This window comes from Fundulus heteroclitus, unplaced genomic scaffold, assembly GCF_011125445.2.
Source record: "Fundulus heteroclitus isolate FHET01 unplaced genomic scaffold, MU-UCD_Fhet_4.1 scaffold_122, whole genome shotgun sequence".
In the NCBI taxonomy this organism is placed as follows: Eukaryota; Metazoa; Chordata; class Actinopteri; order Cyprinodontiformes; family Fundulidae; genus Fundulus; species Fundulus heteroclitus.
The window spans coordinates 607,325-622,406 of NW_023396534.1; the positions used below are offsets into that span (position 1 = coordinate 607,325).

The 15,082-nt window shown below is 40.1% G+C and overlaps 1 long non-coding RNA gene across 1 annotated transcript; it reads right to left on the reverse strand.

The window, feature by feature from the left end:
* Positions 1–5,957: 5,957 nt before the first annotated feature.
* Positions 5,958–11,118, reverse strand: LOC118558320. The gene is made up of 3 exons (XR_004928308.1): positions 11,088–11,118; positions 6,325–6,451; positions 5,958–6,206 (listed from the first exon to the last, which is right to left on the reverse strand). It is a non-coding gene; the product is annotated as an uncharacterized LOC118558320 (long non-coding RNA).
* Between the last annotated feature and the right edge of the window lie 3,964 nt (positions 11,119–15,082).

The window sequence follows — 15,082 nt, forward strand, 5'->3', positions numbered from 1 at the left end:
CGTTTCCTGTGTAAAACTAAAAGTCCAGAATAGGAAGAAGTTGTGATGTGGAAATGTTCCATGTGGTTCTGTTGTTGGTGTTGGTTCAGCTTCTGGTTTGGTGCCGCAGGAGTTTAGCTAGAAAAGTAAAAACTGGTCTTCAGTCTGTCCAAGTCAGCAGTTTGGAAGTAAAGAAGCTGATTTTAGTCCCAGACTGTCAGCTTCGGCTCTTCTTTCATTCTCAACGTGTTTTCAAGGTTTGGAAAGATGGAGCAGAAATATCATTTCATCATTGCTTTGAGTTTCTGCTGCTGATTTATTCAACTAAAGAACAAAATCTGTCATTTAAAAACATGTCAGAAAGAAGATGGAAATGTTTTACAGTAAATTAGGACTTTTTGAAAGTCAGTGTTGATAGAAAAAAATCTGTTTTATTGAAACAAACGTCAGAGTTTTATTGAAATATTGAAAATTGATCAGAGGAACAAAAGAGAATGAGCAGCAAATTAATCAAACGCAGAAGAAGAAAATCTGTTTATTGCTCATTAAAACACATGAAGTAGAACTGCAGCAAATATACAAAAGGAAGATTTAACATGTGAATGTAAAAAGTGTTTAGAAAAATAGGAGCCGACAGAAACAGATAATGTCCAGAGATTGAGAAAAACTGGCCAACATTTCAATGAAATCTGACTGATGAATGAAAGTAAAAAACCAAGAGAGAAAGTCAACATGCTGATATTCAGAGTGAAGCTTTGACTGGAAACAGGCAGAAAAACAACATGTGGATCCTGGAATAATCCCAGCTTCCATCTTTAAAGGACTGGAAGAGGAAGAAGTTTCCAAGGAATCATTTAGAAGAGTTTCACAAAGAAACAGATTGAATCCATGAATGTGAAAACGTGTTTCTGAGTGAAAGAGACAGACATGAACAGACTGAACTATCTGTTCAACAGGGAGAGGCTTTCTCTTAAAGGAGGAGACTCTTTAGACTCAATCAGCACAGAAACACTGAGGAACCAGAACTGGACCAGGACCAGACCCCAAAGCCAGGAAGCAGAGGTTCAGTGAATGTGGTGTTGAAGGTGTGGAGGTGGATCAGTGAGTCAGAGGAGACTCTGTAGAAGGACAGAATACCAGCAGGACAGTCCACATAAACTGCTGCTCTGTTGGAGACGGAGAAGGAGGAGATAGATGTTTCTCTGTTATTGTGACAGACATAGTAACCATCAGAGCAGATCAGACTCCAGGAATGATCATTAAATCCAAACAAACAGTCATCAATGTCTCCTTTCCTCCTGATTCTTCTGTAACTCACTGATATATTAACTCTTCCTCTCCACTCGACCTCCCAGTAACAGCGACCAGTCAGACCAGTTCTACACAGCAGCTGAGGAAGATCATCAAATCTGTCTGGATGATCAGGATATGACTGAAGCTCCTTCAGACGTGTCACCTTCCTGTTGTCTTCAGACAGTTTGAGTTTTCTGTTCACTGTGTTTGTGTCGATTGTGAGTTGACAGGAATCTGATGGAGAGAACAAAGACAATCCAGCTGCAGTTATTGATCATTTATTGACACTTTGATGATGACTCCTGAATGAGTGATGGACAGTTTGAAGATGGTTGAATGTGAGCTGCTTTGTTGTCATGAATCAAATGAAAAACACACTTACACTTCCTCAGACCTGGTGTCAACCATCGGACTCCAGCAGGCTCCACCCTGAAAGGAGGAGGGGGGTCAGACCATCAGTCTCTTTCAGCAGCAAACATGGACATTACATGTCTCTCAGACACACATTGTCCTCCACTGAGAAAGGACCAGTCCAACATTTGGACACGTCCACTTGTTGTAAAAATCCAGAGAAAGAAAGAAGAGCTGAGAGCAGACAGACACCTGGGCTCTGATGATGATGATGATGATGATGATGATGATGATGATGAAACATTACAACCTGCAGTGGATTTAGTGTCGCTGTGGGAAATTCACGTGCTCTGTGCTGCAGCGCTCTGATTGGCTGAGATCAGAAATGGAGCAGGTTTTAAAAGAGAAGGGCCGACCTCTTCATGAACTAAGTGACCCTCTGTGGCTGGCAGACCTGGCATCTTTAGTTGATCTTACGCATCGTCTGAATACACTGAACAAGAAGCTACAAGGCAAAGAACAGCTGGTGCCACACCTGTATGCACACCTGAAAGCCTTCTGGGTAAAGCTCCGCCTCTTTGAGACACAACTACGAGGCTTTAATGCTGCACACTTCCCTGCTCTGTCTGAAATCACGTCTGCTTTTCCAAAGGCCGACCTTTCTGCTAAAAAGGAGAAATATGTGTCTGTGATTGCATCTCTGCTGACAGAATTCAACCAGCGTCTCCAAGACTTTTCTGTCATTGAAAAACAAATCCAGCTGTTCTCCACCTCCTTCCTGGTGGATGCAGAAGAAGTGGAAGAGAGTCTGCAGTTAGAACTGATAGAAATGCAATGTGATGATTCTCTGCAGAGTCAACATCAGCTTCTCTCCCTCCCTGAATTCTTTCAGAGTTTGGATAATGCCAAGTTTCCTCTGATGAGATGCCACGCAGAAACAATGATGAGCCTGTTGGGCTCAACATCCAGATGTGAACAAAGATTTTCTCTGTTAAATCAGAACAAAAGCAGACTGAGAAGCAGAATGACTGACAGCATCTCTGTGAAGTCCTTCGTGTCTCAACCACCAAACTTTCTGCTGACATGTCAGCCATCCTTCAATCAAAGGACAGCATCACTGCTCCCACTGACTGCAATGTTCTTCACATTATAGCTGACTTAGAAATACACACAGTATTCATGTGGCAATATGGCACCTCTAGTGTGGCCCTTTGTTTAGTTCTCTGGATTTGGCCCTCACTAAAAAAGTTTGGACACCCCTGGTATAAAGTGTTAATGTCCCCCTTTTATTTAGGAAGATAAAAAGGTGAATAAAATAAATCTAATTTAGGACCTTTAAATTAAATAAAGACAAGTAACAAGTGCTTCTTTGCATAAAACACTAAAATAAAAACCCTCAGGGTGTCAATATAAAATCACAGTTCAATAATATTTGCTTAAATGCTGATTAATTAAAGCTAAAGCCAGCAAACACCAAGCTAACCCTACGTTGCAGGCCTGTTTCCATGCTTGTGAATATGAAGACCAAACTCAGTGATTGCTTCACTCAAAGAGCAAATAATAAACTAAAAAGGTCCCTTGTGCCAGATGAATAATAATCCTAACAGAAACGCTCTGCTCCGTTTAGTCCTCCTCTCCTGTGGAAAAAACTCAGCTCCCACAGTCACGGCTCTGACTCCAATACTAGGCCACCTGCTTTATAAGTTTGGTTTTTATTAATTCTGCATTATTTTAACTACATGCGCTGTGTTTCTGTGCCTCAACGCTCTTACTGCTCCTCTCTCCTCCCTTCCCTCAGACCCAGGTGCTTTTATCAGCGGCCAGCCTTCAAAACGTGAATCTCTACGTTTAATGTCCTTCCACTCGTACCAAAATGTCCCAATTAAAGTCAATAGGAGAGTCAGTAGCTGTGTTTCATGCTATTTTGTTTTTAACGACACAGAACCAGCGGTGCTTCAATGGAATGCTGCCTTGCTCTTTAATTCAGGTGAGCATAATTACGTTAAATGTAATTTAGGTGTGGACTTTTAAGGGTCATTTTAAGGAACTTGTAACATCAGGGGCTTCAGCTCAGACCCATTATTCCTCCTCTTCCCTCTAAAGGACCCCTTTACACTATTTATTTATGCATTTTTCCCACTGTTTATTCCTCACATGCAGAGCACCAATGGGGGTAAAATCTGCCCACCTCACCGCCTCAAACTGATATCATTAGTATAAATTATGCTGATACCAGACGTTACCAATAAAAGTGTTTTTTTTCTACAGTCACTTAGGAACCAGAGAAACGCAGAGCTTGAAAAGCTGCAGCTTTACTCATCAACTCTGGGGTTGCCATGCATAAAAAGTACTTTATTTCCTGTAGGATTCCCCAATAAAGACTATTAGTGGACTAAAAGCGAAGCAGAAAGTCATTATTCCGTCCGCTCTGACCACAAACAAAACGCTCAGAGAACAACTTCAAACTGAGCCTTCAGCTTGGTAATTATACACCAGAGCGCCCTGAGGATAGCAATAGAGGAGATTTGTCTGGTCAGAGCAGAGACTGAGATGAGAAACCTGTCGCTGTGAAAGGTGATGAAGGTTATAAACTGTAACAGGCTAGAAGTTCATGGAGCTGAAAAGAGGGAAACATCAGCAGCTGGATCAGCATAAAGACGCAGCGTGAACCCCTGAGTGCTTTAAGTGTTCCTGCTGAGGGGAAAATGTCAGACCATACAGGCTTGATGAAACTCAGCCTGATTCACCAATGAGGTTATAGATCTACACTGATAAACAAACCCATAGATTAATGTGTAACAGTGTAATAAAACAGTCAATAAAATAAAACTACTTAATTTTATTCAGTATTATTTAACAGTTGTGTTTTTTTCTGTTTTAACTCACTAACTGAACAATAACATGTTAACACTTCTCTTTCACTTTTTAACAAAATTCAAGTTTACTTCCATGTCTGGTAGGATAAAAATGAGACGTATATAATACATGTCGCTGTGAAGCCACCAGCCGCCATATTGGTACTCCCTATTTTCCTCCAGTAACTAGGGAATATGTGCGCTACAGCATCGAATAACGAGGATTTTCTCATGTTCAGGGGGGCTTAAAACTTTTAAAATGTCAAATGCCATATACTTTTATGTTATGTTCTAAAACTATCAAGTACTGAGAAAGTCATGTGCTGAAATATTTTGCATGTTATTATATATATATATATATATATATGAATAACATGTAAAATATTTCAGCATCTAATTTCCTAGTAGTTGATAGTGTTAGTACATCCACAATAATTGTCTTTTTGCCTTATTTAACTGAGGTGTAAATGATTGTACGCTAAAGTTATGAAAATGTTTTTATTTTAGCTTGCAGCAAGAGTGACTGATTTGTAATGTTTGTTGCTAATCCAAAGCCTGGTATGTTACAGTTTACGATGGCTAAAGCGATGGCAGAGGTCACTCTTCAATAAACTAAAGAGAGAAAGAAGATGCGTTTTTTCTTTTCTCTTGATTAAAAATTAGTGGTGTGCTTACTTAATTGATAATTATTAATATCCACTACAAGACCATCGTGCTGAGCTGCCAGGATTTGCATCATCATCTTGAATCTTCCCACTGTGGGACGCTGCATTAAACTATTCCTAATTAACCTTTAGATTTATTTAAAAAACTGCAATTATTCTAACTGCAAGTGATAAGAGGAGTAGGAGAGGGATGGGTGGGATTTAATTGAAGAGGTTTGATTTATGATCTGTAAAATCAGTTCAAACTTTGTCATAAAGTTCCTCTATAACTTTATTCCTCCATACCTGAGAGTTTCCAGTCTCCAGCGTTGATCCTTCAGTCCAGCCGACAGCAGCTTCACTCCTGAGTCTCCTGGATGATTGTAGCTCAGGTCCAACTCTTTCAGGTGGGAGGGGTTGGAGCTCAGAGCTGATTTCAGACAAACACATCCTTCCTCTGAGACCAGACAGCCTGACAAGCTGCAGACACACAATTCAACACAAGATGTTGTTTTAATAAGCAAAAAATAGAAATCAAACTGTATTTTGTTCTGTAGGTTATAAAAAGTAACATCTGACACATTTAAACGGATGAATCCTGACTAGAGCTTCACTGGGTTGGAAACTGCAAACTGACACAAACTCTGCAGAAGGTTCTATCTTTAAGGGAAATTCAAACTGGACCTAAAATACCAAAGATAAACTGGTTGACCCAGTAGAACCATTGTTCTGGTGTCTAGATCGCTTTAATATTTTTTAATCTAATTGGAGTCAATAATTGAAGCTGAGATAAAGAATAAAGCAGTGATTTGGATCAGTGGTGTTAGCAGCGTATGGTGAGCACATATTTCACACTTGCAGAATCAGCAGAATGTCTTTGAGAAATCTCCCATCTGAGGTCAGATCCAGTCTTTCAGTGCGCTCCCTTTCTTCTACTCTTTGTTAAACTTTTTCCCATATTTTCCCACTTACTGCCTCTCATTCTCTTGCTGTCTCATCACTAGTTTCCCTGTCACTCTGGGCTCTGGCCTGCGTGTGTTTGGGATGTGCTGAATCAACTCTGGTGGACGTGATGACCAGGAAACTGGGACATGGAAAGGACAAACTATCTACCACTAATATTCCGCTTTATTGTGGGAAACTGAGAGATAATTAAATTATTTCTCTCAGAAAGAAAGTCAAGGCCAAACAAACAACTTCACCTTCAAAAACACTGGGTCCTGGTTGTGGGAGTAGTTGAGCAGTCGTGGTGTTGCCTGTGCACAAATAATCTTTTCTGTCTTCTTTTTCTTTTGACTCATTGTCAGGTTATGGTGGAGCAGGTAGTGACTATATGGAATACAATAAAAACTAATCTGATTGTTTTTAAATTACTTAATCCTAATGTCATTTTTTGGGTTTAATCCATCTTTTTACCAAACATCTAAATGTCTTTCTTCATGAGATCTGGGGCTGTTTAGAAAACATCCAGGGCTTCAGACCATTTTGGTAGAACAACACCTTTTTCTTTTCTCTCCCTTTTTCTGCTTCCAGCTCTGCTTTGATAGCTCTGCTTCAGCTTTCTCTGTTCTCATCTCTCCTGCTGCTCAATCAGCGCACTGCATTCTGGGATCTTTATGTGCTGAGACAGAATAGTCCATTTTAGTAAATGGAAAGGGGAGCAGAAGTTGATGATGCATTATGTTACATTTTTCTGTTACCTTTGTGATTGTAAATCTTAATTATTTTATTTAAACAGACATAAATAATTAATGGGTAGTGTTAAATGGCTGGGTAACCAGTGGGTCCCCTTACTGGTGGGGGCCCAGGTGGTTGTTTTCAGCTTCTCTGCATTGAGGTAACGTAATGTTGTCTGTAGATGAATATATTAGAATCAGAATGTTTATTATTGTCATTGTACATCATGTTCCACACATGTACAACGAGATTAAAGCCAGGTCCAACCAGTGCACTTGTTACACAGGGGAAAATATGTTTCTTTTGTATTTATTTTCAGTTGTTTGTTGTGTTTTGCATGCTTGGATTGTTTTGGTTTTTTTGCCTTCCCCTTTAACAACCCAAACGCAATGGGCTGAGGCTGGTTGACTGAGGAGGTGGAGCTCACTAATTGCACAGCTGCGCCCAGGTGTCAGCAGAGGCTTATAAAAGGAGCTTGAAGAGAAGGGCAGGCAGAAGCTGACCCTGCAGGAGAACGACACACTGCCGAGCAAAGGAGCAGGTGGGATCTGCATACCAGAACAGACGGCCCAGTACAGAGGATCAGGGCAGAGGGAGCCTCTGCCCGCGCCTGTAAGTAGCACTCTGCTTTGGAATAAAGTATCGGTCGGATGAAAGTCCTTCAAGAGGATCTTGGAGCAGAGAGGCTGGCGTCTTCCTACTTGTTTCTTTCAGCTGGGGATCGAAGAAGGTGTGCTGCAGACGGGCGGCCTCCACCAGGAGGATCATTTCTAAGCGGAGCTCAACCCCTGGTCCTAGTTGGTGACTTTTAAGACAATTGATTAATTGCTGTTTTTAAAGGAAGAAGAAAAGGACTCTTTTATGGTGCCACTATTGCTGTGACTGTCCTTCTGTGGAATAAATCATCTTGAACTGGACTGTTTCACTGGTTGGGTTCTTGAGTTGTTTGCTCCCCCTTGTGATCAAGACAGAGCGTGGGGCCATATTGGCCACACACTCATATTAAAATGTTAGATAATCAAAAATATATACAGTACAACATACATTAGTGTTATGTACATTAGAGATATAATATATGTTGCTGTATAGATTGTTAAATATATGTGTAAATATTTCAGGACAGAAACTGTAAATATTGTACAGTGTCAAAATTACAGTTCTTTTTGAATGATGAATAATGTCAATAAACTTATATTTACATAAACTTTTTAGCAGACAAAAGTTAACAAATCCATCAGTGAACTAACATTTCCATCATGTTTTAACAGGTAATGGACAGAAATCTGGTTTCTACAGGATGGAGAACTTTGTACCTGAGAGTTTCCAGTCTGCAGTTTGGACTCTCCAGTCCAGCAGAGAGAAGCTTCACTCCTGAATCCTGCAGGTTGTTGTTCCTCAGGTCCAGTTCTCTGAGACTGGAGGACTGGGAGCTGAGAACTGAGGACAGAGCTTCACAGCTTCTCTCTGAGAGGTTACAGCCACTCAGTCTGAGGAGACAGGGAGAAAAATCTGCTGTTAAACAATTCATCAGAAATATTGTTTATTTAATATAATGTATTTCAATTTTAAATGGATTCTGAGTAATCATCAGATCAGCGGCTTTTGGGGACCAGAATTTTGCTGCTGCCACCCCAAACCATCAAGAATTCAGACTCATTACAGAACTACAAATCCCACATATTTAAACATGCTTTTCTGTAGTATAATTTTCATATATTTCTGTGTTTTTAAAAATTGTTTTGTAAACCTACTTTGTGTGTCCAAAAAGAACTATATAAGTTTGATGCATTATTATTATTATTAATGTTGCGCCGATGCCATGTTTTTGCCCCGATACCCGATACCTGGCCACTTTTCAGTGTTGGAATGAAAACATCCTAGTGCCATAAACCCCATTTCCACTACCCTTGTTAAACCGATCCATGCTGAGCTCGATCCGAGCTTGGATCAGTTAACCAAGTCAAGCTTGGTTTTGACGACCGTTTACACATCACGCTATCTCGGTTCCTTGGTTTCCTCACCTCCTAGTGGCGATCTGTGGTACTACTGGTCTCTCGGTTTGAAGAAGGGAATCAAGCGAATAAAAATGGCGGTGCCCGTAACATTCAGGCAGTTATGCTTGGTGAGACGTCATTGTCTACGGAGAGTCAGGCGAAGACGGCAACTTTTGGTGAATTTACTTGACAGAGTCGGCTTTTGGGAAGTGGATAAGACAAACAAACGTCTAATAAGGATTTACAGACGCAGGAAACAACGACAGACGCTGAGGTTCATCACGCTGCTAAGCAGAATCATCACTGGAAACCGTGTCACAGTAGGGAAGCTAGTGTTTTTATGAATGTTTGAAATGTCAGCTGATCGCACGGAGATGACGTGGTCTGCTCATGCGCTCTTTGTTATTAGAGAACCGGGCCAGAGAAAAACCGGGCCGAGCCCACACATGGAACCGGTCTGCATTTAGCGCGGTCCGGTTGTGTCTAGCTCGGTTCAGTTCAGTTTGTGTTCCATTTACACTCGATAGTTATCTCGGTAACTGAGCTCTGACTGGTCTCGGCACGGTTAAAAAGGGGTAGTGTAAACGGGGTAAATGACTCGATGCCATCTTCTGGGGTATATAATATGTTAAACTCTGGCCTATAATGGCTAAATCACTTGTCATGACGCTCTGATTTTTACACAATGTATAAACTAATGTGTAAATAAATACCTGTTTTCATGCAGATATATTTTTTCGCCTTTTCAACAAAGATAGACATGGTATTATGCATATACAAAAAAAAATAATAAAAAATTACATTTCAATAAAGTCATAAGTTTTGTTTTTTGTTAAATTTTTTTCACTCTCTCACACATCTAATTCTGAGCTTTCACACCAACAACAATAACTTCTTTGGATATTTTTGCTCGCTGTTTATATCCATATTCATACAGTTTAAGCCTGGAAAAAGGTTTTAAATTTCCAGGTCATTCCAGTCTTACACTTTGCTTGTAACTGTGTAGGAGCTTAATACCCTTGAAAGAGACTGTTTAGCAACTGTTTAGTAACTCCAGGTACTTCGTTTGGCACCGTGGTTCAGCCTTAGTTTGTCAAATACAGAGACAACTAATTAATAAGCATTAAAGTATGGTTTATGGGTTGGGTTTCTGCAATGTTATCTTCAGAACCAATCTCTGCACCGCCTAATCTACTTTCAGCAGTTATCACACGTTATTGCAGCAGTAAACTGCAGAAAATACGGGCAGAGTTGCTCTCTCTGCGTTTACTCCCTCGGCTCCTATGGCGGAGGGATATTTAGTGCAAGCAGGTCTCTTAATAACCAATGTTTCGTCACTTATTTTAGAGCCCAAATAAGCGATTTCACTTTCAGAAACATGCCCAGAAAACACACAACCCCCGACTCATTAAATTTACAAGTGACTTTAGAAAAAAGAAGCCCAAAGTATCATGAAATAAGCAGTCTTGGCAACAGTGAGCGGGTCTGTTTTGCTACAGTCTCTAGCAACATTGAAACTACGGAAAGCGCCGAGGGTAAAACAAACACAGTCCGGGGAGCGCGGCGGGTAATTACATAATTACAAAACATTAGGGAACGGTGTACGTGTTTTCACACGAGATTAATGGCGACAAAAAATAAAATTGTCTGCGTTATGGTCTAACAAAGTTAACGTGTTAATAACGTGCTAAACCTGACAGCCTTAATTCTAACACACTCTATTCTTCAAAGGAGCACAAAATAAAACCTTTGAGAATCACTCCTATACGGTGTGTCCTATACTGTGTCTGGTTTGTATTCATAGGGAATAAAGGTTAGACAAAAGTTAACAAATCTATCAGTGAACTAACATTTCCATCATGTTTTATCAGGTAATGGACAGAAATCTGTTTTCAACAGGATGGAGATCTTTGTACCTGAGAGTTTCCAGTCTGCAGTTTGGACTCTCCAGTCCAGCAGAGAGAAGCTTCACTCCTGAATCCTGCAGGTCGTTGTTCCTCAGGTCCAGTTCTCTGAGACTGGAGGACTGGGAGCTGAGAACTGAGGACAGAGCTTCACAGCTTCTCTCTGAGAGGTTACAGCCACTCAGTCTGAGGAGACAGGGAGAAAAATCTGCTATTAAACAATTCATCAGAAATATTGTTGATTTCTTTACAGTCACCAATGTTCTCCTTGGAGAGATTGATGGATCTGTCTGATTTTACACGTCTTTATGTTGCCTTTTGTTATGAACTGGTTCATTGTAAATAAACTGAAGCAACATGAATCAATATTTAGAATGGAGAACTTTGTACCTGAGAGTTTCCAGTCTGCAGGTTGGACTCTCCAGTCCAGCAGAGAGAAGCTTCACTCCTGAATCCTGCAGGTTGTTGTTCCTCAGGTCCAGTTCTCTGAGACTGGAGGACTGGGAGCTGAGAACTGAGGACAGAGCTTCACAGCTTCTCTCTGAGAGGTTACAGCCACTCAGTCTGAGGAGACAGGGAGAAAAAATCTGCTATTTAACAATTTATCAGAAATATTGTTTATTTAATATAATGTATTTCAATTTTAAATGGATTCTGAGTAATCATCAGATCAACGGCTTTTGGGGACCAGAATTTTGCTGCTGCTGCCCTAAACCATCAAGAACTCAGACTCATTACAGAACTACAAATCCCACATATTTAAACTTGCTTTTCTGTAGTATAATTTTCGTGTATTTCTGTGTTTTTAAAAATTGTTTAACCGACTGCTGTCTGTTGTTTCAGAGACGGTAATTCATCCTATTGCTATCAGTGATCACGCTCCTGTTACTCTCACCTTAATTAATAAAAAAATAACCCCACAAAACAAAAGCTGGAGATTTAATACATCACTGCTTAAAGATGAAGAATTTATAAAATTCATCAAAGAACAGTGGGCTTCATACTTAGAATACAATGATCAACCAGGTACATCAGCATCAATATTATGGGAAGCAGGGAAAGCAGTGATGAGAGGTAAAATAATTTCTTTCTCATCTCATAAAAAGAAAAAAGAAAACAAAAAGATTCAGGAATTAGAAGAAAAACTTAAGTTACTAGAATCCTCTCAAGAAGAAGGAAAGTTAGGTAAAATCCGTGAAGTAAAATTAGAACTAAACCACTATATTGAAAAGCAAAATAGATTTCTAATACAAAGACTTCGAATAGAAAATTTTGAACATGGCAATAAGTCAGGAAGCTTCCTAGCTAATCAGCTTAAAATAAATAAGGAGAAAACTACTACATTTGCAGTTACAGATTCAACTGGTAATACAGTAAGTGAACCGGAGTGTATAAATAATACCTGCCGCGATTTCTATAAATCTTTATACACACCACAAATAAATCCATCAGAGAAGGATATTAAGCAATTTCTGGATAAAATTACACTTCCTAAATTATCAGATAATCAAAGAATGACACTGGATTCCCCGCTGACAACAGCTGAAACCCAGGAAGCTCTTAAAAGCATGCCTAATAAAAAGGCTCCACGTCCAGATGGATTCCCCACTGAGTTTTATAAAGAGTTCTGGAATATTCTAGCCCCAACGTTCCACAGAATGTTGCAGGAAATACAGGAAAAAGGCAGATTTCCAGCTAATATGAATTCTGCCACCATCAGCCTTCTGCTCGAACCAGAAAAAGATCCTGTGTTGCCCACTGGTTATCATCCCATATCCTTAATTAATGTGGATATTAAGATAATCTGTAAAGCTTTTGCAAAAAGATTAGACAAAGTTTCTCCTCAAATAATACATCCAGATCAAACTGGTTTCATCAGAGTTGATTATGTTTAATTGATTATTCCTACAATAAAAACATTAAAACCAATATATTGTCTTTAGACGCAGAAAAAGCATTTGATAGAGTAAATTGGAAATTTTTATTCGCTACTCTTCATAAATTCGGTTTTGGCGATTTATTCATAAATTGGTTAAAAATTCTATACAATTCTCTAACAGCCTGTGTCAGGACAAATAATCAAATATCTTCCAGTTTTTGTCTACAGAGGGGCACCAGGCAAGGATGCCCTCTTTCTCCATCACTTTTTGCCATCTTTATAGAACCTCTAGCAGCAACAATCAGACAAACAAAAGCTGTAAAAGGTATAAAATGCATGAAAATAGAGCACAAGATTAGTCTGTACGCGGATGATGTATTACTTTATCTCCAGCATTCAAATAATTCTCTTTTACAAGTAATTAGAATACTAGAATCTTTCTCTAAAGTATCAGATTACTCGTTAAACTGGTCTAAATCTACAGTACTGTCAATTAATTGATCTCTCGAAAACTCCCTAGATTTACATTTGCACTCAGGAAATATCACATATTTGGGTATAACTGTGCTGTCTAAATTAACGGATTTACTTAAACTTAACCACGCCCCACTTTTAAACAGGATAGAAGAAGACCTTGAAAGATGGAAATCGCTTCCAATCACACTTATGGGTAGGGTAGCTTCAATAAAAATGATGGTCCTGCCTAGAATTAATTATTTATTTTCAATGATCCCCAATAAACCATCATCTGACTGGTTTAAATCTCTAGACTCTGCCATTTCTAAATTTCTTTCGAAAGATAAACCCCCACGTATCAGCTTAAAGACAATACAGAAGACTAAAGACAGGGGAGGATTAGATTTGCCTAACTTCCATAATTATTACTTAGCAAATAGGCTACAATACATCTCTAAGTGGATAAAAAATAGTCTTTTTGATGAGCCTTGGTTAGATATAGAACAGGAAATGTGCAATAATATCATGATATCAGATCTGCCGTTTATTAGCTCAAATATAAAACGGCATACATGCTTCAAAAATATCAACATTAGTTCTACTCTGACAGCATGGTGGGAGTTCCTTAAAATGACAAAGTCATCACTTATCCCATGCAGTCGTACACCCATCTGGAATAACCCTGACATCCTACAAAATAATAAAATGATAAAGTTTACATACTGGAAGAATAAAGGTATTAAATATCTGGAACATCTACTTGACGGAACCGAGTTCATCAATTTTGCTAAACTAAATATGCAATATGGCATTAGTAAAAATAAATTCTTGGAATATGAACAACTTAAATCTATAATTAAAAATAAATATAAGCATATTAATGGTGGTTTACAAATCCCAACTAATATATTAGAGTTCCTAGATTAACCCCCCCCCCCCCCAAACTACTGTCTAAATCATACAGGACACTGACTAAAATAGATGATTCGATATCTCTTCCTATTATGAAATGGGAAAAGGATTTATCAGTTAGCTTTGAACAAAAGTTCTGGGCTCAGATATGTCTAAGAACTTTCAAATTGACTAGAAACACCAACTTACAACTAATACAATACAAAATCCTTCACAGAGTACACTACACAGGACAAAGATTATTCAAGATGGGGTTGGCACAATCTAATATCTGTCCACACTGCATAGGCAATCATCCTGATAATTATTTTCATGCGTTATGGTTATGCACACCAGTCCAGAGGTTCTGGACACAGATATGTAAGGACTTATCAAAGTGTTTGAGCTGTAAAATTACACCTTCCCCATCAGTTTGCTTGCTCGGTAATTTTGAGGAAAGTCCTCTGAAAAAAGAAATAGTTTACATGGTTTTCACTGCTTAATGTATCGCAAAGAAAACTATCCTCATGAATTGGAAAAGTAAAGAAAATCTCAGTATCAATCAGTATAGAGATCTTTTGTTGGATCATATTAATCTAGAGACAGCATCTGCATCCACATCTGATCGATTTCTTTGGGCTCCTCTGATCAACACCATCACTTAGTGAAATAGGGGGCGGTGGGTTGCTTCCTGCAGGGCGCAGTGGCTGGATAGAGGGGTTCCTGGGGCTCTGGGGGCACTTGGAGTAGGGCGCCTGGTGGATCCGACTCCGGGGTCTATTGCCCCCATCTGGGAGGAGTTTGGGAGGCCTACGGGTGGCCTACAGCAGCCGCTTGCGGCGCTCTTGGGTAGCTGCGTGTTGACGGACGTGGGTTCCTGACCTGGTAGCTGTGCTGCTGCTGGGTGGAGCCGGGGTGGGTCTGGGGGTCTGGGGTCCCTGGGGCGCGCCGCCCTCGGGCGGGGGCCCCGGCGGGGCCTCGGGGGTTCCGGTTCCGGGGGGTGTGCCGCTTTTGGTGTGGGCCGGCACGCGCCCGGGTGTCCGCCCCTGCACGGGGCCTCGGGTGCGCTGGGGGGCCTCGGGGCCTGTTGAGCTGGTAGGGGGGCATGGTCATTAACATCTCAGGGCAGATGCTCTTCTCCTTCATTGGATAGGCACTC